Genomic DNA, 27,875 nt, shown 5'->3' with positions numbered 1-27,875 from the left:
GACCTCAAAAGGCAACAAGGTAATGACCAAAAAGGGAAAAAGAAATTCCCATGTAGGAGCACCCTACACCAAGTACTTCACATCTATCATTTTATTTAATCCTCCCAGCAGCCTTTCAAGAAAATGTCACAGTCCCCAACGTACAGGTGAAGACACCGAGGCTCTCAGAGGCTGAGCCACTTGCCCAAGTGATAGGTGTCACAGCAGCTTACCAACACCTGCAGTGAAAGGCCACAGGGGGTCTCACCTGAACTAAGGTTTTGACAGCATGTGTCAACCCAGCAAGGGACTTTCTAGTGAAGTGAGCTCCACAGGCTCTCTCCAGCAGCACACTCACTCATGATCAGAAAGGTGACAACCTTGGACCACCACCCTCCTGCTATCTATACTAACAATAGAGGAATATGCAAATTGTCCAGGATGCCGTCACAGTAACAGTAACGACCAGCAGACTGGGTGGGGCAACCAGGCCAATAGGGGAGTTAGTGAGGGACGACCAAATGACTGAACAGCAGGCTGCGTGGGGTGACCAGGCCGGCAGGGGGGTAGTAAGGAGCAACCAGGCCAGCAGAGGGGGGCAGTTGGGGGTGACCAGGCCGGCGGGGGAGAGGGGCAGTCAGGGGAAACCAGGTTGGCAGGGGGGGCAGTTAGGGGTGATCAGGATGGCAGGCAGGTGAGCAGTTAGGAGCTAGCAGTCCAAGATTGTGAGAGGGATGTCCGACTGCTGGTTAGGGGATCGAGCCTAAATCAGCAGTCGGAAATCCCCCAAGGGGTCCCAGATTGGAGAGGGTGGAAGCTGGACTGAGGGGACCCACCATTGTGCACAAATTTTGTGCACCGGGCCTCTAGTGAGTTATAAAAGCCCAACAGAAGGAAGCATTTTCCCTGAGCCATCTGCCCCTCTCCCCTCAGGAAAGCTCTGCAGACAGGCACACCGGAGGCCCTCTGGTGCCATGCACTTGCAAAGCCCTACAAGGTGGGCGATGGACATGGAATACTAAAAACACAATTGCTAGAGGCCCTCCAGCTGATGACATGCTTTCCCAGAACCTGTTTCCTTCACCTGCACAAGTATCTCAAGAGCCAGGTGTTGCCAGCAATCCTGCCCATTCAACAAAACAACCGAGGTAAGAAATTCAAGCAACCTGGCCCAGGGCCCGCGGCTTCAATGTGGGGTCTGGGATTTTTACCCAAGACCTTCTGACTCCAAGTCCCATGGTTTGTGCATGACACCAGGGAACCTCTTTCCTATGAACTGAGCATTGAAAGCCAGATGTCCACTCCTTAGGACATTAGTGACTCTGAAGCCAGGAGTCAGATGAAACCCTGTCACAAATACTCAAAACCCCCAAAGCGAAAGGCAGTCAGCGGTGGAGTCAAGAGTGTCTGGGGTGCATAATCCCAGCCCACTCACTAACTAGCTGTGTGACCCTGGAAACGCCACTTTGCCTCTCCGTGCTTGGAGTTTCTCAAGGAGAATAACAGCAACCACCTATTAAGTTGGTCTGAAGATTAAATGAGCTAACACCTACAATACACTTCAAATAATGTCTGTTACCATAAGCACTCAGTAAATCAATAAATGTTAGCAACTATTATTATTACTATTGTTACAAACAGATGACAGTGCACCAGAGTTACCAGCTTATAACAGGAGGTGATATTGCTATAGATTTGGCTTTCAGGAGCAAAACAACACAATTGTAACATTACTCAGTGACACCTGTGTGTGTGTGTGGGGGGGGGGGGGTTTGTTGTTGTTAATCCTCACCAGAGGATATTCTTCCACTGATTTTTTAAAGAGAGTAGAATGGAGGGGGAGAGACACAGAGAGAAACATGGATGTAAGAAAGACACATCGATTGGTTGCCCCGCTCCCGCCCTCCCCCATCCCCACCCACCACCACACACACACACATACACACAACCCAACCAGGGCCTGGGATGGAGGCTGCAACCGAAGTACATGCCCTTGACCAGAATTGAACCCGGGACTCTTTAGTCCACAGGCCGACACTATCCACTGACCCACACCAGCTAGGGCGCCTGTAGGGAATCTGAAATCAACCCCAGCCCTGACTGGTTTGGCTCAGTGGTTAGAGCGTCAGCCCAAGGACTGAAGGGCCGTGGGTTCGATTCCTAGTCAAGGGCATATACCTGGGTTGCAGGCTTGATCCCTGGCCCATCTGGGAGGAAGGCAATCAATCGATGTGCATCTCTCACGTCCACATTTCTCTGTCTCTCTCGTTCCTTCCCTGTCTTCCATTCTCTCTCTTAAAAAAAAAAAAAAAAAAAATCAACCCCATACTAAACACTGGTTTTCACACCAAACACTGAGGTGTCCTCGTTTGCTTGGAAACGTTTCGGCACTCACCTTTCATTCCTGCTGCCCTCTTGCCTCAGAGGACAGGGGAGGGCAGGGAGGACCAATGACACCACTGGCTCACCCAGAACAGCTAGCCTGCTGCCTCCACCTGCTTACATAGCCCCTGGGTGTGAGGACACCCTTCCCACTGCTGAGCAGCATGCCTGCCACTGAGCCGAGTCAGCACTACCTCCACCCAGTCCCTTGGAATCTGAAGAGTGGAGGGGAGAGGGAATGAAATACACAAGACGAGGCCTGTTCCCAAGGCCTCCCTTCTATCTTCGGCGCTGGGGACGCGGCACCTCTCCAGCAGGTACCACTCGGGGTGTTAGCTGCCCCTGGGTGAAAAGGAAGGGCAGTGATAACTCCCACCATCATGAAGACTGCAAATGACGGGAGCCTGAAATTGCGCCCTGTCTGTCTGAGTGGAGGCATGGGCTGAGAGTGTAACAAATTGACACAAAATTATGCTACTCCGCTGACCAGGCAGATCTGACCTGACCCCGCGTTCTCTGAACTCAGCAGTGAACTGTGGCTCCAGGAAGAAAAGGGCTTCTTGAAACGTGCTCAAAATGTTCCACTTGGCACTGACTCCAGCAGTGGCCACTTCTTTTCTTCTCAAAGCCAGATTTTTAAAGTGCGGATTCTCAGCAATTTTCCTTGAATCCTCTCAAGTGTTCTGGAATCTTCTGACTGTTCAGAATTGGTGTTGAAGACAGGAAAAGTAACCCCAAGAATGTAGGGCACAGGAAACGAAGTGGCCAGGACAGACTGAGAGCTATGCCTGGCTCGGTCCAGACAGGATCTTCCCATGGCACCGGACGTGCCAGGGGAGAAGCACACCTCGTACGTAGGTCAGCAGGTCCCCTCCCCAGCGTGCGAGGGAGACCTGTACGGTTGCGGGAGGGTCTCTGCAGAAGGGCACAGCTGGGAGACAGGCTTTTCTGCACAGCCATATCACTGTTGACTTGGGGTCATCTTACAACTGAGCTTTTAAAAACTGGTTGACTTCACTTAAAGTCCAGATTCCCAGCTTCTCTTTTGAAATAAAAATAATAAGAGGAGGAAGAAAGAACTGGCAGCCCTGTGTCTACATTCGGACAACCGGCCGGATTTTTAACAACCATTACCCTTCCTGGCTGTGCCACAATCCCTACTACTGCCGACTGTGCCCCAAAGCTGAGGGCCAGTCACCTTCTATTATCAAATGTGGACTTGTCAATATATTTATGGCACTGAAATACTTAAGGCATCAAAAAAATAATAATAAAACAAAGGGTAGACAAAAAGGCCACATTTCAAGAAAACTGGGAAGTGGCCCACCACGAGGCATTTTCCTCATTTGTACTGCCAGCCCGGACCCCCTGGGGAAGAGCATAGCATCTCCTGTCAGAGGGGCTAGGCAACTTCTTAGTGGTGGGACTGTGGGTATGTGCTTAACTTGCCAAGCCTTGGGTTCCTCAGTATTAAAGTACCTAGGCTCTGCGGGGCTTGGGGAAGGATTTAAAAAGATAATGCATACTAAGTGCTAGACATGGGGCCTGGGACCCAGTATGTGCTCAATAAACGCTGGCAGTCCTTGTAATCGATGTTGTTAGAAGCAGCAGTGGGGTGGCGTGGGAGCTGCTGAGAGCAGGTGGGAGTTTCCCAGTGCAGTCCCTTCTTCCATCCAGCATGGGCTTGCTCCCCTCCCAACTTTGAAGGCTGGAGAAGCATGCGCCACTCAAAAGAATCATGGCCACACCCCAGGGCTGCCCACACAGACTCCGCTAGACCACTGAGCATGCCCCCAGTTTCTTTGCCTTGCAGCTTCATCTGTGTTTCCTGCATGTACACCTGTTATCTGGCCTCTCCTGCTCTGTCTGAAAGGAACACCCTTCCCAACTCTGCCCACCTGGCAGGCCCTTACTCTGGTCAAACATCAGCACCTAAAAGCCTTTCCAGAATTCTCAGTCAAGATTCCTGAATCCCAAATCCTATTTTGTATCTGTTCATCTCCCCGCCTAGACCATGAGACCTTTAAAAGTAGGGCACAGTCAGCTCTGTGGCCCCAGCCCCAGGCCAGTGCCCAGCACAGAGTGTACACAGCACTCAAGCTCAGCCACAGAGCTGTTCACACCACTAGGTGATTCTGGAAAGACAGCAGAGTATATAGGAAAGATGCGGGTTCAGGAGCCAGAGCTGTCTCCTGGCTCTGCCATTTAAACTCAGGGTAACCCTGAGCCAGTCCACTTAATCCTCAAAGTCTTGGTTTGCACAAATGGAAGGCTGGGTTAACATGAAGGATCTTTGTGAAGAACATATAACATTAGCAAAACAACACAGTGCATTATTATCAGCAACCACCAACTACTATCAGATCCAGCACCACAAACACCAAGAACAAATCTCTCCCTTCCCCATCCCCAACTTAACTTGTGGTCCCTCAACTTGAACTGTCCTATCTCTCACTCTCCTAACCTCCACCTCTGCACTGAGAGCTCTAAGGAACATAATGTGGCCATGGGTTCCATATAAGCCCACCCTGACATAAAGACAGCCATCAAAGAGAAGAATGTCACAGAAGGCAGCTAATCGTATGTTCTCTCTGTACATAAAGAACATTTAAGATATAGGCTTCAGATATAAAGTGCATGTAAAGCTGTATGTACAATGTGGTCCCAATTGTGTAAAATATGTAAAGCAAAACAGATCCAAAGAAACTTGCCCAAATGTTAAAAGTGAGAATGATTATGGGTCCCTAGTATTTATTATTTATACTTTTGTTTTCCAAATTTTCTCTAGTAGTCACGTTTTATTTTATGATTAAAAAGTGAAAACTCTATCAAATTCCTAGCAGTGTTTTATTTAGAGCAAGAAATTGATTAGTCCATTGTTGAAAAAGTAAATTATTAAAAATATATAAAGCAATTGGTGATCTGTCTATAGTAGTCTTAGACCATTCACAATAATAAATGCAAAACATAGTCTTTTTAAATGTCCATGGAACATTTACAAAAAATATTCAGCAAGTATCAGTCCACCAGAAATACTCAATAAATACCAAAACCCAGAAATTAAATTCTGTCCACAAAGCAATAAAAAGCAAAATCAATAGCTAAAAATAAGCAAACCTCAGAACATCCCAACAATTAAGCTTTGGCTAAGGAAGGTAATCCAAACAAATTATGAGCTACGTATAAAATTATGGTAACAGCTCCAACATACACCCACCAAAATGTACAGGATTTCGCCAAAGCTGATCTCAGAGGGAAAAAAATTAGCCTGCCATGAAATTTATTTAATAAATCAAGAATCAATGAAAATTTGGGACATACTTACTTAGAACAAAAAACTAAAAACAACACCACCAACAAAAAAGAGCCTAATCAAAGCAAGAGAAAGGGATTAATTTTTAAGTACAAAATAATTAAGAGAAATAAACAGTAAAAAGGATAAACTGGGTCAAAAAATTTAACTATTAGTGCCTTTTAAAGGGGCTGATAAGAAAATATAAACCTCTAGCAAACCAAACAAGAGAGAGAAACTCAAAACCCAAAACACTATTTATGAGAAATGGGCTATAAACACAGAGAGATCCTAAACTATTATATTTCCTCTGCAACCAATAAAATGGGAAATACAGAAGAAAGTAATGATTATATATATATACTTTTAAAACATCAATTTTCAAAAGACCTGACTAAACTAATAACCAAGAAAGACATTAGGAAAAGGTGCCAATGAGCAACTTGAGCTGGGGGAGGATGAGCCATGTCCAAGTGACTATGTTAATAAATTGAAACTTCCCAAGGATAATGTAAAAGCTAGTCAGTAGAATTTAGATTATAGAAAAATACGGGAATCTCCCAATGTATTTTGGGATCATAATTCTGGTTCCAAAATCAACATAGACAATGCAAAAAAAAACCAAACCAAACACAAAAAGACTTTAAACGCCTAGCCCAGCCAACACAGAGCAACTTTTAGAAAACCAACGTCTCTGCCAAGAACAACTAGGAAAGCTGCTAAGATTCATCACCTGCGACATTCAAGTGCTGCCGAGGCAGCCAGGATTCGAAACACCACAACCTCAGAGAAAAAATTCATGGAGGTGTGCCTGACGTTCTGCATTCCTGCCGCCCCCTCGGGTTATTTGCCCGTCTTTAATGGGTGGGGATAGATGCTACAAAGCTTGGCGGAAACACACACACACACACACAAAATATAGAAAAGCTTGTGGAAGCTAAAGGGAGCTTTCCACAGTCTAAGGGGCTAGAAAGACAAAAAAAAAAAAATGTGGTTATTAGCACCTCGCAAGGGCTTGAGAGGCCAACCCAGACTTGTGGGTCCAAAAGATGGGATAGAAGGGAGGCAGAAAGAAGCATGCCTATACTCTGTACCTGCTTTCCTTTCAAAGCAGTTGATGACTCCTGATAAATAAATAAATAAAAATGAGAGACTAAAGTGCTGAGCAAAAAGAGGCCGAATAGCTGAGCTCAACTTTCAGGAGGGTTGTGGTGCTGGGGAAATTCTCTTTCGAGTTCAGGACCTACTAAGGCAGAAATAAACACCAGGCTCTCAGGGAGAGGGGGGTAATCAGAAGTAGCCCAGCCTCACAAAGACTGCAAACCAGCCTCAGTTTCTGATCAAAGTGAGGTTATCTGACGCTTCTCTGCCCGATGGAGGACAGGGTAAATCCTCTCAGAAGACGGGCTGGGTGAATCCTCTTTGCAAGAAGGGCACATCATCCAGGCCCTGAATAGCTGTCCAGCATTCAGGCACACCAAGAAGTAGGACCCAAAGTAGACCCGCAGGGGATACAAATACTGGAGTTATCAAACACAGCCTTTAAAATATCTGCCCCCAAAAATAAGCATGTGGAGAATTTAACCAGAGCAGAGTTAATCTCAAACTAAAAAACAGTAAATGAAATTAAGAATTCAGCCCGGCTGGAGTGGCTCAGTTTATTGGGTCATCCTATGCACCAAAGAGTTGCCAGTTGGATTCCTGGTCAGAACACATGCCTGGGTTGCAGTTCGATCCCTGGTCGGGGTGCATGTGGAAGGCAACTGATCAATGTTTCTCTCTCACATCAACATTTCTCTCTCTTCTCCCTTCCTCCCTCCTTCCTTCCCTCTCTGTCTCCCTTCCTCACTCTAAACATGTCCTCAGGTGACTATTTAAAAAATGGTACTTCAATAAATGAGTTTATCAGCATATAAAACACATATTGAATCCGTAAATATATTAGAAGAAAATATTCAGATGGGAACAGAGAGCAAAGACAGGTAGAAATGGCTCAAAAAAGAAAGTACTGATTTGTAGTTTCCGATTTCTGTGATATAAATACTCCCGCCATCGCTGATTTTAAGCTACCAATGTGACATCACTGAATGTGAGTTGGAAAGAGATGTGCACAAGCAACTCTCAGGAGCACACCATTGTTACCAACAGAATTTGAAAAACAGTTATTTAGAAAGAAGAAAATTTCTGAAATTTGGAAATGTAAGGAAGAATGAAAATCAACAGAAAAAAAAATATTGTGAGTAAATATAAATTAATATTCATTTATAAAACAATAGAATGGCATGTGGTCTTTAAAATAAATGTAGAATTAAAAAGCATGACATTAACAAAAGAAGAAAAAATGGGGTAAATGTAGTCAATGTTTTCTAAGGTCTAGGGCAGTGGTCGGCAAACTGCGGCCCCTTGAGTGTGGCTCTTCCACAAAATACCACGTGCGGGCACACACATACAGTGCGATTGAAACTTCGTGGCCACACTCAAGGGGCCAAAGAGCCGCATGTGGCTCGCGAGCCGCAGTTTGCCAACCACTGGTCTAGGGAGTGGTAAAATTCTCATTTACATTAGTCTTTAATAAGTCAAACGTCAATCAATTTATTATAAAGGGAACACTGCAACAGGGAAAGAATGGCCTTTTCAAGAAATAGTAAATTCCCAATTAAAAAAAAAATTTGACCCTACCTCACACCATATACAAAAAAATCAATCCAGATCCATCACCTACCTAAATGCAATCAGTAAAATAATAAAACTTCTAGAAGATAACATAGCAGCATATCTTCACAACCTTCAGGTAGAAAAACATCTTAAACTAGGACCCAAAAAGCATAAAGGAACAAAAAGAGCTGATCAACTGAACTTCATTAAAACCAAGAACTTGTACTTACCAAAAGGCACAATTAAGAGAATAAAAAGGTAATCCATAGATCATGAGAAGATATGCAGAACACATATTTCTGACAAAGGATTTGTTTCTAAAATATATAATCCACTTGGTCAAAGGCCAGGGTTTTGAGAAGAACAGTCATAGGAGAGGGGGTTAAGGTGACATGATGATGATAAAGGCATGTCTTATGCATCATCATAATTAATCTTCACAATAATCCTTTGAAGCAAGCGCAATTTTTTATCCCTGTTTGATAGGCTTGGCACAATCCTAGTCTCCAAAATGCACTCAAGAGCAACCACCACTGAGATGCTTGGCGAGACACAAACTATAACCAATCCTTGCCAATCTGTAATATACTAGGAAGGAGGTGACTATATCACAGGTCCACCTGGAAAGAGGGACTGCAACCAATATCTGGGTAGACTATATTAAATTTAGACTATCTGGCTTTCTGATGGCTGTGTAGACAAGAGTCTGGGATTCAGGACAAATGGAGATTAAGCCAGGAGCAGAGGCCACCGCAATATCAGATATTAGAAGACACTGCGATTAGAGAAAAGGATGTTCTGCAAAGGAACTTCGTGTAGCTTGGAAAACATGCCAGAATCTGAGAACTGTCACATGCCTCATGATCCATAAGAGGTGGCCTCATGTGGCCACCTGTAATACTGTGGGAAGGGCAGTCCAGTGTCAGCCCAGGTGTCTCCATGGCCTGTCTGTGGTGTGACTCTGGACAAGTCAGTTTGTCACTCTAAGCTTTACTTCCCTCATCTGTACAATGGAGAAGGTAACAGCCCTCCATCAGAGAGGACTCAGCAGGGGAAGCCACATGGAGCCCTGGCATACAGTAGGAGCTCAATAAATTACTATGTTGGGGTTTTAAAGTTCATCTGGGAGTGTGATGGGATTTGGCCTCTGTCCTTCCAAGTATTAATGACCTCCTGATAAGGGGCGGGGGGGGTGGGGGAAGCAGCCTCAGAACTTCACTCCTGCACTTGGGCAGTGGCCCACCAACACAACCTGCACTTGATGAGCGGGAAGAAGAGAGGCTGGTTGGTAAGGGGCTCAGACTCTTACTGGCTGCCTATCTCACTTCCATTCTCCGAGTCTGTCTTCTCATCCACATTCTACTTAATGTGTGTGTGTGTGTTTTTTAAGATGGCAAAATATGTTAAATGCCTAAGATATCCTGTTTGCTCAGCAAGTGTCAGGACACTTCTGTGTGTCAGCAGGAATGTGTGGAGACTGCTTGCAATTGGAGAGCAAAGATAACTGTGAATTCTTCCCCTTAATCTACCAAGGAGTCTAGGTATCTCAGATCTATGTGAGGATGAATAGGAAGGCTTCCCGACCCCCTCACCCCAGAGCCCTCCTCAGGAAGAGGGGAAGGCTGTGGGGAACCAGAACCCATGCTCAGCACTTCACTGTTCGTCCACCAAGAACTGGCATCTGTGGGAAATGACTTCTAATACCTACACCAAGAAAAGGCAGAGCTGTCCTGATGACCAAAAGGACATAGAAAGCAGAAGCCTGGAAAAGATTCTTACCCTTTGACCTGCTAATCCTACTTCTGGAAACCTATCCTAAGAGAATAATTTTAGACACAGAAAAATGCAGAATATTCATCACAGAGCTATAAAGAAATTTCAAACATATAAACAAAAGCCTCCACCATGTAGGAAAGACTCTCTTAAATAATTATTGGCCCAATGGATAAAGAAACAAAATTACAAATTAATTAGAAAATAGCAATAGTGATAATATAGCATGTAATAATCTAGGACAGAGATACGGCCAAAACTATAATCCTAAGAAAATTATTAAGTAATTTATTATTTTAAAAGAAAGCAAAAAAATGAATGCATCAATAATCCAATTCAAGAAGTTAGAAAAAGAACAACAAAATAAAACCTAAAAAAAAACATAATCAAGGTATTATTAAGGTTAAAAGTAGGAATGGATTCATTACAAACTAAAAAGCAGAATTCAAGAGCTGGTTCTCTGAAAAACACTACTATAAACAAAAACTACCACCAACAGGCAAACCTCTATCTAGTCTAATGAAAACCATAATGAAAAACACAAACAGGCACAGTAAAGAATGAAAAAATAGTATTTAACAAAAAATATGGCAGCAACTCACAAATAATGGGAAATTATTATTTAAAATTTAATAAATTTGAAAATGCTCAATAAAATATAAGATTTTCTGAATAAATACAAAATAACACAATTTACTTAATAAGAAATAAGAACATCAAATTAAGCAAAAGCTATAGATGAATTTGAAAAGGTTGCTAAAGAATGCTCTCTGAAGCTTTATAAAATGTTCCCAACAGAGTAAAAAAGGAATGTTTCCCCATTCATTTTATGACATTTAGTGACCTTGACAGAAAAATCTCACACACACACACAATAAAACCACAGCCCAGTATCACTTAGAAATATACATAAAAGAATTCAAAATAAAATATTTTTGAAAGCCACTAGCATAATAAAAGGAAATACACATCTATTAACAAGAATTTGTCCTAGAAAAATATAATAGATTAATATAATCATCATATCCATTCGTTTAAAAAAATCACATGACTTCAATAATTTTAAAAGGCCTTTGATACCATTTCCTATTTTTAAAAAATAGCAAACTAGGGCCAGAAGAACATTCTTAGCCGTAAACTAATAGCCAGCATCAAACTTAAGCTGATATAATACAAGCATTTCCATTAAAGTCATGGGTCAGGATCCTATCACAACTAGTATTTAATACTGATAAATAAACCTAAAAGTATTTAACACTGGTAAACAAAGCAAGTGAAAGACATGAGCTCCCACTGTCAGGAAGGGCAGGGAAATTGGCCATTGTTTGCTTCAGATAAAACTAGAGAATTAAGCAGAAGACTATAATAATTAATAAGAGAATCAAAACATTGCAGGTTATAAAATAAGTATTCAACAGCCAGCAATTTGCCCTGTAAAATTAATTTTTAAATATATAATAGGGAAAGATGTATTCTCAATAATTAAAACTGAAAAGAACAATATGCCTGGGGGAGGGAAATATAACAAGAAATATATAAAATCCAAAGAGGAAATAAAAAAATTATTGAAGGATATAAATGAGACCTGGGCAAATTAGAGAGAAAAGCCAATTGGTCTACTATAAATAAGTCAGGTTTTCCCAAGTTTAACAATAAATTAAACACCATTCCAATCTCAGCTACTAAGATTTTATTTTACTTGAAATTGATTCCACAAATCCATATGGAATATAACTTGGCAATAAAATTTTGAAGTACAAGAATAAAATTGTTATATATGTTAAATAGAAAGTTTAGTCCTAAGCAGTGCGATTTATTTTATTTTATTTTATTTTATTTTATTTTATTTTATTTTATTTTATTTTATTTTTTGCAAGCCTTCTATATGAGCTGGCTTCTCATGTGTTCTCTCAGGTAACTGAATGATTCTAACTACTGATTAGAGTCATGACCTATATACCAATGAATATTATCTCATTTAAAGATAACATGCTAAAAGAATAAATAACTTGCTAACAGAACAATGAGGCAAAAATAATAAATTATAATCATTTTAAATATTGGAGTACTTTTGTGATGACGGCTATCAAATTATCCTTTTTTAATGATTTAAGAGACAGAAGGGAAAGGGAGAGGAAGAGGGAGAGAGAAAGAGAGAAACATCAATCTGTTGCCTCCCACAGGCACTCTAAGGATCCAACACACACTCCAGGTATGTGCCATGAATGGCAATCAGATTGGCGATCTTTTAGTTCATGGGTCGATGCTCAACCAATTGAGCCACACCTGCCAAGGCCTTTTGGGCTTTTGGATAGTGTTTGCTGCTTATGTGGATAAGAAGAAGGAGTTACAACCTCCCCTCCCCTTGAAGGTAGCAAAACAGCCCCCAAGTATGAGTGTAAGACGATACCTGGAAGTAAATGCATAATATGCACAGTTGCATAGGTAAAACTGCACTGAAAAAAAAAAAAAAAACCTAATAGTAATAACAAATTCAGGGATTGCACAAACCACTTCAAGTCTAACCACACTTGCAAAAGTTTCCCTAAGACCAGGAAACTCCTGGGGGGATTCTAAGATTCCCTGAAACATGTGGAAAGCCTTGAACTATATTTTTTTCCTTTGAGGTCCTGTCCTAAATTCTAAGAAAATTGACTCAGACTGTTTTGAAATTAATAGAGTTATTACAATTACTAGAAATTACTGTCTTGGGGTAAATTAACTGTAGAGGCACAAAGACTCTATTTAGAGATTAGTGCTTTCATTTTAAGGAAAAGGTGAAAATCTACCTTTATAAATTGAGTGTCACTATTCACTCTACAAAGATGGTTTAAAGATAGACTTCCCTCCTGCAATTACAATATTATGCAACTTGGTAATGCATTCATCTATTGTCCAGGCACCTAGGGTAGGCAAGAACTTAATGTCAATAGCAATTGCCCCTAAGAAAGCATCCTGCTATATAACCAAAAAAGTCCATTGCCTCTCGTATGTTAAAAACACTGTCAAAATACTTGAATTCCTTGCAAGCATCTTCTCACCTAGGTTTCTATTATTGGTGAGAAGATAAAAAATCTTATAAAAGTAATACATCACTAACTACAACACTGGGTATTTAATGCAGGAAGGATGAAATGAGAAGAAGAAGACTCAGAAGTGATCCAGGGCTGTATTCTCGAAATCATTGAATACGAAACCGTAGAAATCATAATTCCAATCCATCTCCTCAGGCTATGTGACTTTGGAAAAGTTACTTAGCCACTGTGAGCTCCTGTTTCCTCATCTGTAAATTTGGGTTCATCAAAGCATGTATCTATGCCCAGGGATTGTATTAAAACATACAAACAGCTTAATAAGGAGCCTGACACCTGGTAAAGGTACCATAAACGTTGATGGTGGTAGTTTTGATGGTTATCATTTTAACCATTGTCAACTTTACCACAGCTCTCAATACAACTGGCTCGCAAACCCCTCCCCACCCACAGATCAGAATTACCTGTGGAAAGTTTTTAAACACATCTATACATAGACTACACCCCTTTGCAATTGTTGACTCAGTTGGTTTGGGGCAAGGCCAATGTCACTGTGTTTTAAAAACCCCACAGGTGACTTAGATGTGCACCTCCACTTGAAAACCCAAACTTTAGGAAAGCAGACTCAAAACACTTTGAGATTCAAAGGCTATGTCCATTGTCCAGGGATGCTAAGAAGAAAGATGGTTCAAATGAACTTCAGAAGAGCCCCCAGGGTGAAATTCTAACGATGCAAGTGCAGATGATCCCAAGAAATAGAGGGGGAAAAAGTTACCTGAGGAAGAATATGACTGTGCAAGATGAGCTTGGGCTCCAAAGGGACATAAACCAAAGGCAGAAGAAGCTGAATAGAACTATGGTCAAAAACAGTAGGCAACGCTAAGTCCCAAAAGGAGATGACAAGTGTCAGCCTGATAATATCAAGTCATTGCAGACCACAGGGTAATACAGGGAAGGCCCCTCCACTGCTTGGAAAAGATACTAGTCACACCAAATGAAACTATTATTCGCAGACTCTGTATTTGCAAATTTTACTAGATAAAAATTTATTTTCTCACCCTCCAAATCAATACCCAAGGTATTTTATGGTTATTCAAGGACGTGCAAAGAGCAGGAAAGTTTTTGAGTCGTCCAACATATACGTGTTCAGTGGAGGTTGAATTAGGCAACATCTGCCTTCACAGTTCAGCTCTCATACTGTCAACAAGTGTCCTTCTTCTGTCTATTTAGTGCCATGTTATTTGCATTTTTGTGGTTTTTGTTGGTAATTTCACTGTTTAAAACAGCCCCCAGGTGCAGTGTTGAAGTGCTATCTAGTGTCTGCAAGAGCAAAACTGAAAATACATGAGTTAGAAGAGCTTTCTTCAGGCACAAGTTCAATGGCGATGAATTACCTATGTGTATTAAATAAGGTGTCCTTGAACAGAAACACACATAAAATGAGGTTATGTATTGATCAGTTGACAAAAATATGACCAGAGACTCACAAGAACAAAACCATGTATTTCCTCCAGGGAAATGATTCAGTATCAGCTAATTGCATGTTCACAGCAACTTTATAAAGAACCTGACTGTGACTAAGAAGCACTGCAAATATTGAAAACCAAGTGTAGCCACTCAAAACCTCATTTGCTTCCATCATCTCCAACAAAGACTAGGATCTTCTCACTAGAAGGAGTAAAACGAAGTCAGAGTAAGGGAGCACCAATCCACTTCAAAAGTTTCAGACCTCTGAGCTCAGATTAATTATAATCTCGAGTCCCAAAATAATGCAGATTCTTCCATTCAACAAATATTTACTGAGACATAAAGCCAGGTGCGGTATGAAGGGATACAGTGGTGAAGATGAACAAAAATCACTATCTTTGGGGAGCTTACATTACACTATTTAAAAACTTACTTTTTAAGTAAGGTTAAAGAAAATATATGGTATTTCAAAGAGTGTTAAAAACTAGGACAAAGGACAAAATAGAGGAGGGGGTATCAAGTGAGAAAGGAGTGTTGAGAATGAAACAGGGTACCCAGGAAAAGCAGAGAGAAATAAGAGATGTAAAAGAAATGACTCATAATTATTGAAAAGGACAAGACAACAAGTAGTCTTTAACGCGGTATGATTTAATATGTTAAAAAAAAGTGTGTGAAATATAAGCATCTAATAAAAACAAATATTTATTGTATATAATATAGTAAGTCCTCAACGTCGTCGGTAGGTTCTGCAACTTTAAGCAAAACAATGTATAAAGAAAAAATTTCACCACAGGCTAGTTGACATAAACAACAGTTAAGTTCCTATGTCATCTCATCAACATTATAAGGAAATGATGTTGAACAAAACGACGTTATTTGAGGACCTACTGTATATAAAAATCACTTACTTTCTCATATTCCAGCAATCTATATCTATAAAAGCCTAATATGCAGTGTCCTCTCGGGAGTTTAACCAACCATGAGTTCGATCACTCACTATGACGTGCACTGACCACCAGGGGACAGTGCAGAATGAAGGGAGGCCCCAGCCGGCAGCCGGCAGCTGCTAGGGACCCTACCCGTGCACGAATTTCATGCACCAATTTCATGCACTGGGCCTCTAGCAGCCTCTATGAAACACGATTTTAAAACATTCTCTACTCAGTAGCTTCAAAAGCTATATACAATCTAACACTGGCCTTAAGAAATACCCATGACCTATATAAAGACAACTGCAAAACTGTTCTAAAAAGAGATTTAGAACAATGGAGTTAGGTGTCTTATTCCAGAGAGGAAGACTAAAGAGAAAAAAAGGATCAAAATCTCCCCAAATTACATTTTAAGAATGATGCAATTCCAATCCTCATTCCAATGGGAGAATAGAAAATAAAATCTTTTCCTATAAGAATAATTAAAAGAGACAAGTATTATCAATACCAAAATATTTATAATGAATAAAAGGGTATGTTGATGAGACAAGAACAAACAGAGCTACAGAAAATAATAGAGATTGAAAGCTTGCTAGTAAGCATCCATGCACTATAGTGAGACACCAGTGAGATAAATGGTCTTTGATATAGTAGTATACTGAAGGAGTCATCTCCATCTGTGGGAAAGGAGTTTCGTAAAAAAATAGACCTGGGACAATTGATTAGTAACATGATGGGTTGAATTTAGCTCCTCATACAATATGCCTGAATTAATTCCTTACCAATTATACACCAAGAAAAACTAAATAAATGTTGCATAAATGATTCCTTAATGTTCTCCTGTTTTTATCTTACTCCAGAGGATGAGCAAAACGGCAAAGCATCAGTCTGGTAACAAGGAATTGTCCACATTATTACTATGATTATTTCCCTTCGGAAATAGAACTTAAAAAAAAAAAGCAGCCCTGGCCGATGTGGCTCAGATAATTGGAATATCGGCCAGTATACCAAAGAGTGTGGCTTTTATTCCCAGTCAGGACATGCCCAGGTTTGGGGTTTGATCCCCTGTTGGGGTGCATATGGGAAAGTAACCAATTGATCTTTCTCTTTCTCTCTCCCCCCTTTCTCTATCTCTCTCTTTCTCCCTTCCCTCCCTCCTATCCCCCTCTTTCTAAAATGAATAAGCATGTCATAAAACCAATAAATAAGAGTTAAAACCAATAAACATATCCTTGGGTGAGGAGATATATATATATTCTATTTGCACCTCTTCCAAAAATATGTTAAAATAAGGATAAGATGGTGCTCTGACTAAATATAAATTACCAAAAATTACTCAAGGAGAAATATGAAAAACTCAACAGCCATTGAAAATGCTATAAAAAAAAAACTGTCTCAGAAAAATAATCTAGACACAGAAAATATAACCAACTTATTTGTTTCCAAATACATTAGAAAGAAAGCTTAATTGACATGTTGTATGAATTATTTCTAAAAACAGAGGAAAATAAAAGGTTAATCAATTCCTTTTATGAAACCAGCATTATTCTGACATTAACAATTGGAGTAAATTAGCACACATATTTATCAGTATCAATACTAAAATTCTAAACACACACAGCAGCTAGCTGACCTTAACAATACTAAAATAAAAACTGTGTTATCAGCACATGTACTTATTTCAAAATAAGGAAAGTTAGCCTTAGGAAGTTGGCTACTAAATTATATGAAGGGATAAGGAGGAAGATTATATGACCACCCCAGTAAGTGTGAAAAAATATGTAACAGCTATTCCTTGTTAAAAAAAAAAAAATAGTAAATGAAGTATAGGAACTTTAACAGAAAATATATCTGCCTTTTATCAGTAGCCACTGCCTTAATTAATGGTGAAACAAAAGGCAGTTTTATTAAATCAGAAACAAGATATAAGACACAATTGCTGGCTATCACATTACTATTTAGTGCTTTCTGAAAATTATGGCTAATAAAATAAGAGTAGAAAAATATACAAGTGTATAAAGATGGGTGAGATAATATAATTTGAGGATGATGTGACCACATAAAATTCCAAAAGGAACTGAATGAAATATATTAGGCTAATAAGAATTCAGAAGGTGAATAGTTAAACACAAATATCCAAAAAAATTTACTCTTGTAATGTACAGTAGTCTCTCTGTATCCAAGGTTTTGCTTTCTGTGGTTTCAGTTACCCACAGTCAACTGAAGTCTGAAAATATTAAATGGAAAATTCTCCCTCACTTCATCTCGTCACATAGGTATTATATTATCTCACATCATCACGAGAAGGGTGAGTACAGTACAATAAGATACTTTAAGAGAGACCGCATTCATAAGTTTTATTACGGTATATTGTTAGAGTTGTTCTATTTTATTAGTTATTGTTGTTAATATGTTACTGCGCTAATTTGTAAATTAAACTTCATCATAGGTATGTACAGGTTAGGACAAAAGTAGGTTTAGTTGTTCATATGAAAAATAATACAATAATTGATAAATAATTATACAAGAATATAACTGTGTTTCACGTACTCACAACTGTAGACCTACTTTTGCCCCACCCTGCATATATAGAAAAAAAACACATTATATATAGGGTCTGATATTATCCGTGGTTTCAGGCATCCATTGGGGGGTTCTGGAATGTAGACCCTGTGGCTAAGGGGGGACTACCGTATAAACAACAATGAATTATACATAAAACCGTATTCACAGGAGCAACACATTTTTAAACTACCTAGTAATAACCTTAGGATCTGAATCTCGAAAACTTTACTAACACACTTAAAAGAAGTTTACTAGGGAGAAATGTTTTATTGAATGAGAAGACTCAAATCACAAAGATGTCAACTTTCCCCAAAGTGATCTATAACTCTAGTGCAATTAAAAGAACAATCTCATTGGAATTTTATTCTGAAACTTTATTAACAGAAATAATCAAAAGTATGTTGAGAAAAGAATTATGAAAGTGAACTTGAATTACCAAATAAAATATTTTTAAAAGAACAATAATTCAAACTGTGAAAGACAGTGGAATGTCCATAAACAAAATCATAGTAATATATGAAATAATCTCATCAATACTAGATATGATATTTTAAATCAGAAGGAAAATAATTATTCAATAAATAGATTGAAACAATAGATTAACAATGGCAGTGACCATATCCCTACTTCACACCACAGAGCAAAACAAATTACAGCTAAACATATTAAAACACCACACAGCAAAACATATTAAATGTGCACTTTAATGTATAAAAATTGTGCCATAAAAGAAATAAAAGATTACAGATGAATGGTTAGATACTTTGGCATAAGGAAGACTTTCTCTCTATTTCAAGGAAAGAAATTAGGAAGAGAAGGAAGGGAAGGAAGGGAAGGGAAGGGAAGGGAAGGGAAGGGAAGGGAAGGGAAGGGAAGGGAAGGGAAGGGAAGGGAAGGGAAGGGAAGGGAAGGGAAGGGAAGGGAAGGGAAGGGAGAGAGGGAGGGAGGGAGGGAGGGAGGGAGGGAGGGAGGGAGGGAGGGAGGGAGGAAGGAAGGGAGGAAGGAAGGAAGGAAGGAAGGAAGGAAGGAAGGAAGGAAGGAAGGAAGGAAGGGGAGAGAAAGGATAAATGAGAAGGAATCATACCTATATATTTAATCTGGTGTAAAATTTAAGTTACTTTCCATATTAAAAAAACACAATAGGCAAAATTCACAACTAATCAGAAAAAATATTTTTGTTAATGTATGCTATAGACAAGGCTTAAACTCGTTAATGGTTTTTTTGAATCTTTACATATCAATAAGAAATGAAAATACCTCTCAAGTTACTACCAGTAGTGCTGAGAGCCCAGTGAAATAAACATACCAGTCACCACTGGCAATATCTGTTCTGGATGGCAAGCAAATCCCTTCTGGAGAACAATTTGGCATTAGCACAAGTCTTTATAAGGGGCATACTCATTGATCTTTCACATCTAGAAACTTATCATAAAGAAATAAAAGCAACATATACCAAGATTTATAAAAAAAAAAAAATTGTTACACTACCATTTAAAAACATAGTGAAAATTTCAAAAACAAAGTAAGTAAATAATCTAATATACTACAACAAGGTGATAAATGATATGGTATAGCACATTGAAATTATGTCATAGGAACTACTAAATAAAGTAAGGAAAACAAAAAATATCACTAAAAAGAGTTGCAAGCTATTTTCCATAGTACAGCCATAATTTTGTATTTAATAGCTATTACATATGCATTTAGATATCCCTTATGTAAGTAGAAAAAGAGATTAGATGGATATACATCTATGTTAACAGATGTATACTGCTAAATAAGTGAACTGGGGTTTTTTTCTTTTCTTTTTTTCTATTTTTAAAAATTTTGACAGGGAATACATAGTTGCTTTATAATCTGATTTTTAAAATGTATTCAGAAAACATGAAATAGGGAAGAGGAACTGAGTTAAGAGAGCCAAGAAGAAGACATCCGAACACCTATTACTGTAACTGATTTCAGCCTTACGGACCCAAATTTACTATAATCTGAGGACCCGGCTACAATCTTGAAAAGAAAGTTTTAGAACAATGACTGGCAATTATTTTTTAATCCTGAAAAATGAGAACTGCATGGAGAAGAGGTACACACCTGCTTTTCCTATTCTACAAACGGCTCACTCAGTAGCTTTCCGTAAGTTCTTGGAAAAATCCTAAAATGCATTTTTGAAAAGTCAGTTTATAGGTCTATATGAAAATATGGAATTATTTATCAATAACAACATTGAGCCACTATAACAAGCAAGACCCTCATACCAACCTCATTTCCTCCTTTAACAGGATTCACGTAGTTGACACACAAGGAAAATGATGCAGATGTATGATATCTTAAAAGCAACAAAGACATGACAAAATTTTTAATATCATTCAGATTAAGGCTAAAAAATGTTACTAACACAAGGGTAGTGTCAGTAAAAAATAGTGGACTAAGGACCTCCATAAATTCTCTCCTCCATAAAAGCAATAAGAAAACTTGCAAAAATTATCAGAACCAACTTTTTCAGATCCCTGGAAATTAACCAAAGGCTTGCAGTAATCCTAGGAGTATTTATTCAAGAAACATATCTTAATCTCAGTAAGAAAAGCTCTGTGATGTTTTAACTTTCCCTATTTCATTTCATGCCTGGTACTCACTTGTCCAAAACACTTCTCTGTGTTAAACCCAGAAATAAATAAAATAAAATAAAATAAAATAAAATAAAATAAAATAAAATAAAATAAAATAAAATAAAATAATACAAGCAGGAAATAACATCCAATCATATTTTCAAAATAATTTCAAAAAGCAGAAAAGTGGCAGCTTAACAGAAATAACTGTAATATACATATTTAGGTTAGAGAACCAAAACAGAAGAACAGGCTCTAGATCCATTCCTGGGAACTGTTTGTGTTAGAAGAAATTTAGAAGGTTTTCAATGACCTCAAGATTCATATCACACAATCAAGTAACAAAATGGCATTTTAAAAATGCCCATACTATTCAATCCATCAATAAGATATAATGATTATATATATATGTGCACCTAACAACACAGCCCCAAAATATGTATATGAAGCAAAATGACAGAATGGAAGGGAAAAATGCACAGTTCTACAATAGCTGAAGACTTCAATACCCCGCACTTAATAAGGAATAGAACACAGAGATCAATAATGGAACAGACGACTTGAAGAACACTATTAATCAATTATACCAAACATACACATAACAGAATTCTCAACAGCTGAATATACATTCTTCTCAAGTGCACATGGTACACTCTCCAAAACAGACCACAAGTTAGGCCACAAAACAAGTTTTAATAAATTTTAAAAGATTTAAATGACACAATGTCTCTTTTCTGACCACAACGGAATAAAGTTAGGAATCAATAATAGGAAAATTGGAAAACTCACAGATACATGAAAATTAAACAGCACTCAAACAACTAATCAGGTAAAGAAAAAAAAAAGTCAAAGAGAAAATTAGAAAATATTTTAAAGCAAAAACAAAACATATCAAAACTTATGAGATGCAATGAAAACAGGACTCAGAGAGAAATTTATAGCTATAAACACCTACATGAAAAAAGAATAAAGATCAATAACCTAACTATTTACCTTAAGGAACTAGAGGGGGGGAAAAGAGCAAACGAAGTCCAAAGCAGAAGGAAGGAAATAATAAAGATGAGAGTGAAAACAAAATAGAGAATAAAAAAAGATGAATACCATATGCTCTCACTTATATGTGGAATCTAATCAACAAAATAAATTGACAAACAAAATAGAAACAGAGGCATGAACACGTGGAACAGACTGACAGCTTTCAGAGGGGAGGAGTGTGAGGGGACTGGATGAAAGAAGGTGAAGGGATTAGCCAAAGAACATATAGGCATAACCCATAAACACAGACAACAGTATTGTGATGGCCAATGGGAAGGGGGGCAGGAGCTGGATGAAAGTGGGCAAAACGGGGTGGGGGGATGGGGATATATGTAATAGTGTCAACAACAACAAACAGAAAAGTACAAAAAACAAATGTAAATAAATAAAGGCTAAAGATTTGAATAAAAAATAGGAAAAATCAACAAAAGCAAAAGTTGGTTCTTTGAAAATACCAAAAAAATTGCCAAACCTTTACTAGACTAAGAAAAAAAGAGAGGCTTAAATTGCTAAAATCAGAAATTACAGGACATTACTACAGACCTTACAGAAACAAAAGAGAATTATGAGAGAATGCTATAAAGAAAATAAATAGCATTGTTCATGTAGGTTATACAATTTGTTGTATACCTAATTACATGAAAAAACTGAATAACCTCCATGAAATGGGGAGATTCCTAGAAACTGCCCAGACTGACTCAAGAATAGACATCATGTATTTGAGTGTTTTTTTAGTTTTTTTATTGTAGTTGATTTCTGACTTCATGCCATTGTGATCTGAGAAGATACTTGGTATTATTTCAGTCTTCTTGAAATTTGTAAAGACTTGTTTTGTGTCCTAACATGTAACCTATCTCTGAGAATGTTCCATGTGCACTTGAGAAGAATGTATATTCTGTTGCTTTGGGGTGAAATGTTCTATAAGTATCAGTTAGATCCATTTGATCTAGTGTGTCATTTAAGGCCCCTGTTTCCTTGTTGATTTTTTGTCTGGAAATTGTATCCAGTGATGTTACTAGGGTGTTAAAATCGCCTACTTGATTGTATTGCTGTCAATCTCTCCCTTAAAGTCCATCAAGGTCTGTTTTTTTATGTACTTAGGGTGTCCTATAGCGGGGGTATATATGTTTATAAGGGTTATATTTTCTTATTGAATCATGCCTTTTAATATTATATAGTGGCCTTCTTTGTCTCTTGTTATGGTCTTTGTTTTGAAGTCTATTTTGTCTGATATCTCACGTAGCAGAATTTTTGCCAATACCTCTCCTAGGGCAAAGGAAACTAAGCAGAAAAATAAACAAATGGGACTACATCAAAATGAACAGCTTCTGCACAGCAAAAGAAGCCACCATCAAAATGAAAAAGAAACCCACTGTATGGGAGAACATATTTGCCGATGATACATCTGATAAGGGTTAATATCCATAATATATAAAGTACTCATACAACTCAACAAAAGACAAACTATCCAATTTAAAAATGGACAGGAGCCCAACCAGAGTGGCTCAGAGGTTGTCTACTTATGAACCAGGAGGTCACAGTTCTATTCCCAGTTGGGGTACATGCCCAGGGTTGCGGGCTCAATTCCCAATGTGGGGTGTGCAGGAGGCAGCCGATCATTGACTCTTCCATCATTGATATTTCTATCTCTCCCTTTCCCTACCTCTCTGAAATCAATAAAAATATTTTTTTTTAATGGGAAGAAGACCTGAATAGACATTTCTCCAAAGAGGACATATAAATGGCCAAGAGACATATGAAAAAATGCTCAAAGCCACTAATCAACAGAGAAATGCAAATTAAAACCACAATGAGATATCATCTCATACCTGTCAGAATGGCTATCATTAAAAAAAAAAAATCAACAAACAAGTGCTGACGAGGATGTGGATGAAAGGGAACACTAGTTCACTGCTGGTGGAATGCAGATTGGTGCAGACACTATGGAAAACAGCATGGAGTTTCCTCAAAAAATTAAAAAAGGAACTTCCATTTGACCCAGCAATCCCACTTCTGGGAATATATCCTAAAAACCCTGAAACACCAATCAGAAAGAATATATGCACTCCTGTGTTCATATCAGTGTTATTTACAATAGCTATGATTTGGAAACAGCCCAAGAGCCCATCAGTAGATGAATGGATAAAAATGCTTGGGACATTTACACAATGGAATACTATGCAGCTGTAAAAAAAGAGGGATCTCTTACCCTTTGGGACAGCATAGATGGACCTGGAGGATATTATGCTAAGTGAAATAAGCCAATCTGAGAAATACAAATGTCACATGATCTCACTTATTTGTGGAGTCTAATGAACAAAATAGACCAACAAAATAAGACCCAAAGCATGGAGGCATAGAACAGACTGGCATACCTTAATGTGGCAATGGGGGGACGAGAGGAGCTAAGCCAAAGAATGTATATACTTATATGCATAGCGCATGGTCATGGGCAATAGGGTGGTGAAGACCTGGAGGGATGGGTAGGGGCTGGGAGTAGGGAGGTAACAGGGGGGAAATGGGAGACATCTGTAATACTATCAACAATAAATATATATTTAATTAATTAATAATAAAAATGGAATATAGCAATGTGATTTTTTAAGATATATTTTTTATTGATTTGAGAGAGGAAGGAGAGGGACAGAGAGACAGAAACATCATTGATGAGAGAGAACCATTAATGGGCTGCCTCCTGCACGCCACCACACTGGGGATCAAGCCCGCAACCCAGGCATGTGCCCTGACTAGGAATCGAACCATGACCTCCTGGTTCATAGGTTGACGCTCAACCGCCCACACCGGCCAGGCACAAGGTAATTTTTTAACATTGATCTTTCTTAGTACCTTTTTCAAAGGTACATAAAATCCTGAACTACCACATTTATATAGTTATCATTTACTCTTTGAAGTTGTTTATATGTATTTTCTTCCAAACTGTCTCATAAGTACATTTTTGTACTAATCTGGAACATAAATAAATTAAAATATTGTTCTTAAAAAAAAAGAATAAATAGAAAATCTGTATAGACCTGTAACAAGTAAGGAGATTTAATCAGTAATCAAAACTTCCAAAAGAAAAAAAAAAAAAGGCCAGGTCCAGATGACTTCACTGGTAAATTCTATCAAATATTTAAAGAACAATAAACATTAATCCTTCTCAAAATCTTCCAAAAATTTAAAGAGGAGGAAATATTTCCTAATTCATTTTATGATGCCAACATTACCCTGATATCAAAGCCAAACAAGACATAGCAAAAAAAAACTAGGTCAATATCTCTTATGACTACAGGTGCAAAAATTCTCATCAAAATACTAGCAAATCAAATCCAGCAGCATATTAGAAGGATCATAAACCATGACCAAGTGGAATTTATACCAGGAATGCAAGGGTGGTTCAATATATGAGAACCAATAGATGTAATACACTACATTAATAGAATGAAGAAACACATGATCATTTCAAGTGACACAGAAAAAACATTTGACAATATTCAACATCCTTTCATAATTAAAAAAAAAAGTCCAGAAAACTAGGTACAGAAGGAAACTTTCTCAACATGATAAAGAGCATTTATGGAAAATCCACAGCCAACATCATACTCAATGGTAAAAGGTTGAAAGTTTTTCTCCTAACCTCAAGAACAAGACTGCAATGCCTGCTTTCTCCCCTTCAATTCAAACTGAATTTCTACTCTAAATCTAACACCAAAACCACGGGCAATGAAAGAAAAAATAGATACTGAATTAAAATCACAACTTTTGTACATCAAAGAACATTGTCATGAGAGTGAAAAGACAACCCATAGAATTCGAGGAAATGTTTTCAAATCATTTATAAGAATGTAATATCCATAATATGTAAAGAACTCCTACAACTCAACAACAGAAAAACAACCCAATTTAAAAATGGGCAAAGCACATAAACAGACATTTCTTCAAAGACGATACAAATGCCAATAAACACATGAAAACATGTTCAACGTCATTAGTCATTTAAGGAAATATAAATCAAAACCATGAGATACTATTTCTTAACTACCAAGATGGCTACAATTTTTTTAAAAAATGAAACTACCAAAACTGACTCAAGAATAAATACATAAATAATCGGTATAGACCTACAACAAGGAGATCAAATCAGTAATCAAAACTTCCCAATAAAAACGGCCACGCCCAGCTGGCATGGCTCAGTGGTTGAGTGCCAACCTATGAACCAGGGGTCTCGGTTCGATTCCTTGTCAGGGCACATGCCTGGGTTGCGGATTCAATCCCCCAGAGTGGGGTACGCAGGAGGCAGCCGATCAATGATTCTCTCTGATCATTGATGTTTGTTTCTCTCTCCCTCTCCCTTCCTCTCTGAAATCAATAAAAATATACATATTTTTTAAAAGGCTTCACTGGTAAAAGAAAAGTAACAAGTATTAGTGAAGGTGTGCATAAATTGGAACCCTCAGTGCATTGCTGGTGAGAACGTAAGATGGTGCAGATATTGTGGAAAACAGGCAGTTTCTCAAAAAGTGAAAGACAGAATTACAATATAACCCAGCAATTTCACTCTTAGGTATACCGTATATCCAAAAGAATAGAAAATGGGTACTCAAACAGATACTTGCAAGCCAAATTCATAGCAGCATTGCTCACAATAGCCAAAAGGTAAAAAACAAACCCAAGTGCCCATCAACAGATGAACAGATAAACAAAATGTGGTGTACATATATACTAGCGTATATTATTCAGCCATAAAAAGGAAATTCTGACTGCATGCCAAAACACACATAAACTGCCCTAGCTAGTTTGGCTCAGTGGCTAGAGCATCGGCCTGAGGACTGAAAGGTCCCGGGTTTGATTCCAGTCAAGGGCACATGTCAGGGTTGCAGGCTCAATCACCAGTAGGGGGCGTGCAGGAAGCAGCCGATCAATGATTCTCTCTCATTATTGATGTTTCTATCTCTCTCTCCCTCTCCCTTCCTCTCAGAAATCAATAAATATATATCACATAAACCTTAAAAACACTATGGTAAGTTAAACAAATCCAGATACAAAAGGCTATATATTGCATGATCCTATTTATATGAAATATCCAAAATAGGTAAATCCACAAAGACAGAGAGCAGATTAGTGGTTGCCATGAGAGGGAGAAATGGGGAATGAGTACTTAATGGGCATGAGGTTTCCTCCTGGTGTGATAAAAAAGTGTTTTGGATAAGACAGTGGTGACGGTTGCACAACATTGTAAAAATATCAAATGCCACTGAACTGTACACTTAAAAATGTTTAACATGGCAAATTTTATATTATATTTTACAACAATAAAAAATAGTATATATGTATGTAAAACTTTGACATAAAAAGCTAATACAACCTTTACTACACTTATTCTACTATTTTTATCTTTTATACTTTATTAACCTGTTTTGCTTTTATTTATATTTATTCCTTCCTTTATTTATTGTTATTCTTTTTGTAACTTTTTGAGATGAACAATTAGTTTATTCCGTTTTGTTTTTATTCCAACGTGTTTGTTATAAATGTTCCTCAAACCACCAATTTACCAATCTCACAGAAGTTCCAAGACTATTGTTTTCATTCGTGTTATTTTTTTTAAATATTTATTCTGAAATTCAGGTTCTGGTTTTTCCTGAGACTAAATTAATTTTTAAAAAGCCCAAATTACAAGAAGTGAACTTTGCTGATAAAGCAAGAATTATTCTAGGTAATACATTGAAAGTAGGGCATTAAGCAGATCAGAGATATCTATGAGAGAACAACCAGGAGGGTGAAGGACTGGGAAACACAGCTGATAAAAGCAGGAAGAAAAAAAAGATAGGGATGCTTAAGAGTCCTAGTTTCTAGTGGCCCAGAACTTTCTGGAATACTTGAAAAACCCAAAAGCACCTCTTAGGCTCTAGGTGCTGTAGATAAATCACTGAAGCAGAGGAGACCCTGCCTTCAAAAAGACAGTCCTTAAATAAGTACAAAAATAATGGACTGATTACAAGCACCAATGCTGTGGAGGATAAGCACAGGGTTCTCAGAGAACATGTAACAGGGAGGTCTACCCTGACCTGGGGTCAGGAAGGCAGCCTCGATGATCAACTTTAGAGCTGAAAAGTGAGGGACGAGCAGACCAGGCAGAGTCAGGGGCCTTCAGACACAA

At 38.4% G+C, this 27,875-nt stretch overlaps 1 protein-coding gene and 1 long non-coding RNA gene across 2 annotated transcripts in view; both read right to left on the bottom strand.

Annotated features, from left to right (window-relative positions):
- Positions 1–27,875, bottom strand: part of CDYL2 (chromodomain Y like 2) — a 155,087-nt gene that overhangs the window by 107,443 nt on the left and 19,769 nt on the right. The gene's annotated exons all lie outside the window — the stretch shown is intronic.
- LOC118674322 lies at positions 13,382–20,633 on the bottom strand. The gene is made up of 3 exons (XR_004973617.1): positions 20,334–20,633; positions 20,166–20,226; positions 13,382–14,447 (listed from the first exon to the last, which is right to left on the bottom strand). It is a non-coding gene; the product is annotated as an uncharacterized LOC118674322 (long non-coding RNA).

The sequence above is a fragment of the Myotis myotis genome, unplaced genomic scaffold, assembly GCF_014108235.1.
Source record: "Myotis myotis isolate mMyoMyo1 unplaced genomic scaffold, mMyoMyo1.p scaffold_m19_p_19, whole genome shotgun sequence".
NCBI classification, from domain to species: domain Eukaryota; kingdom Metazoa; phylum Chordata; class Mammalia; order Chiroptera; family Vespertilionidae; genus Myotis; species Myotis myotis.
This window is presented reverse-complemented; position numbering and strand designations above follow the sequence as displayed.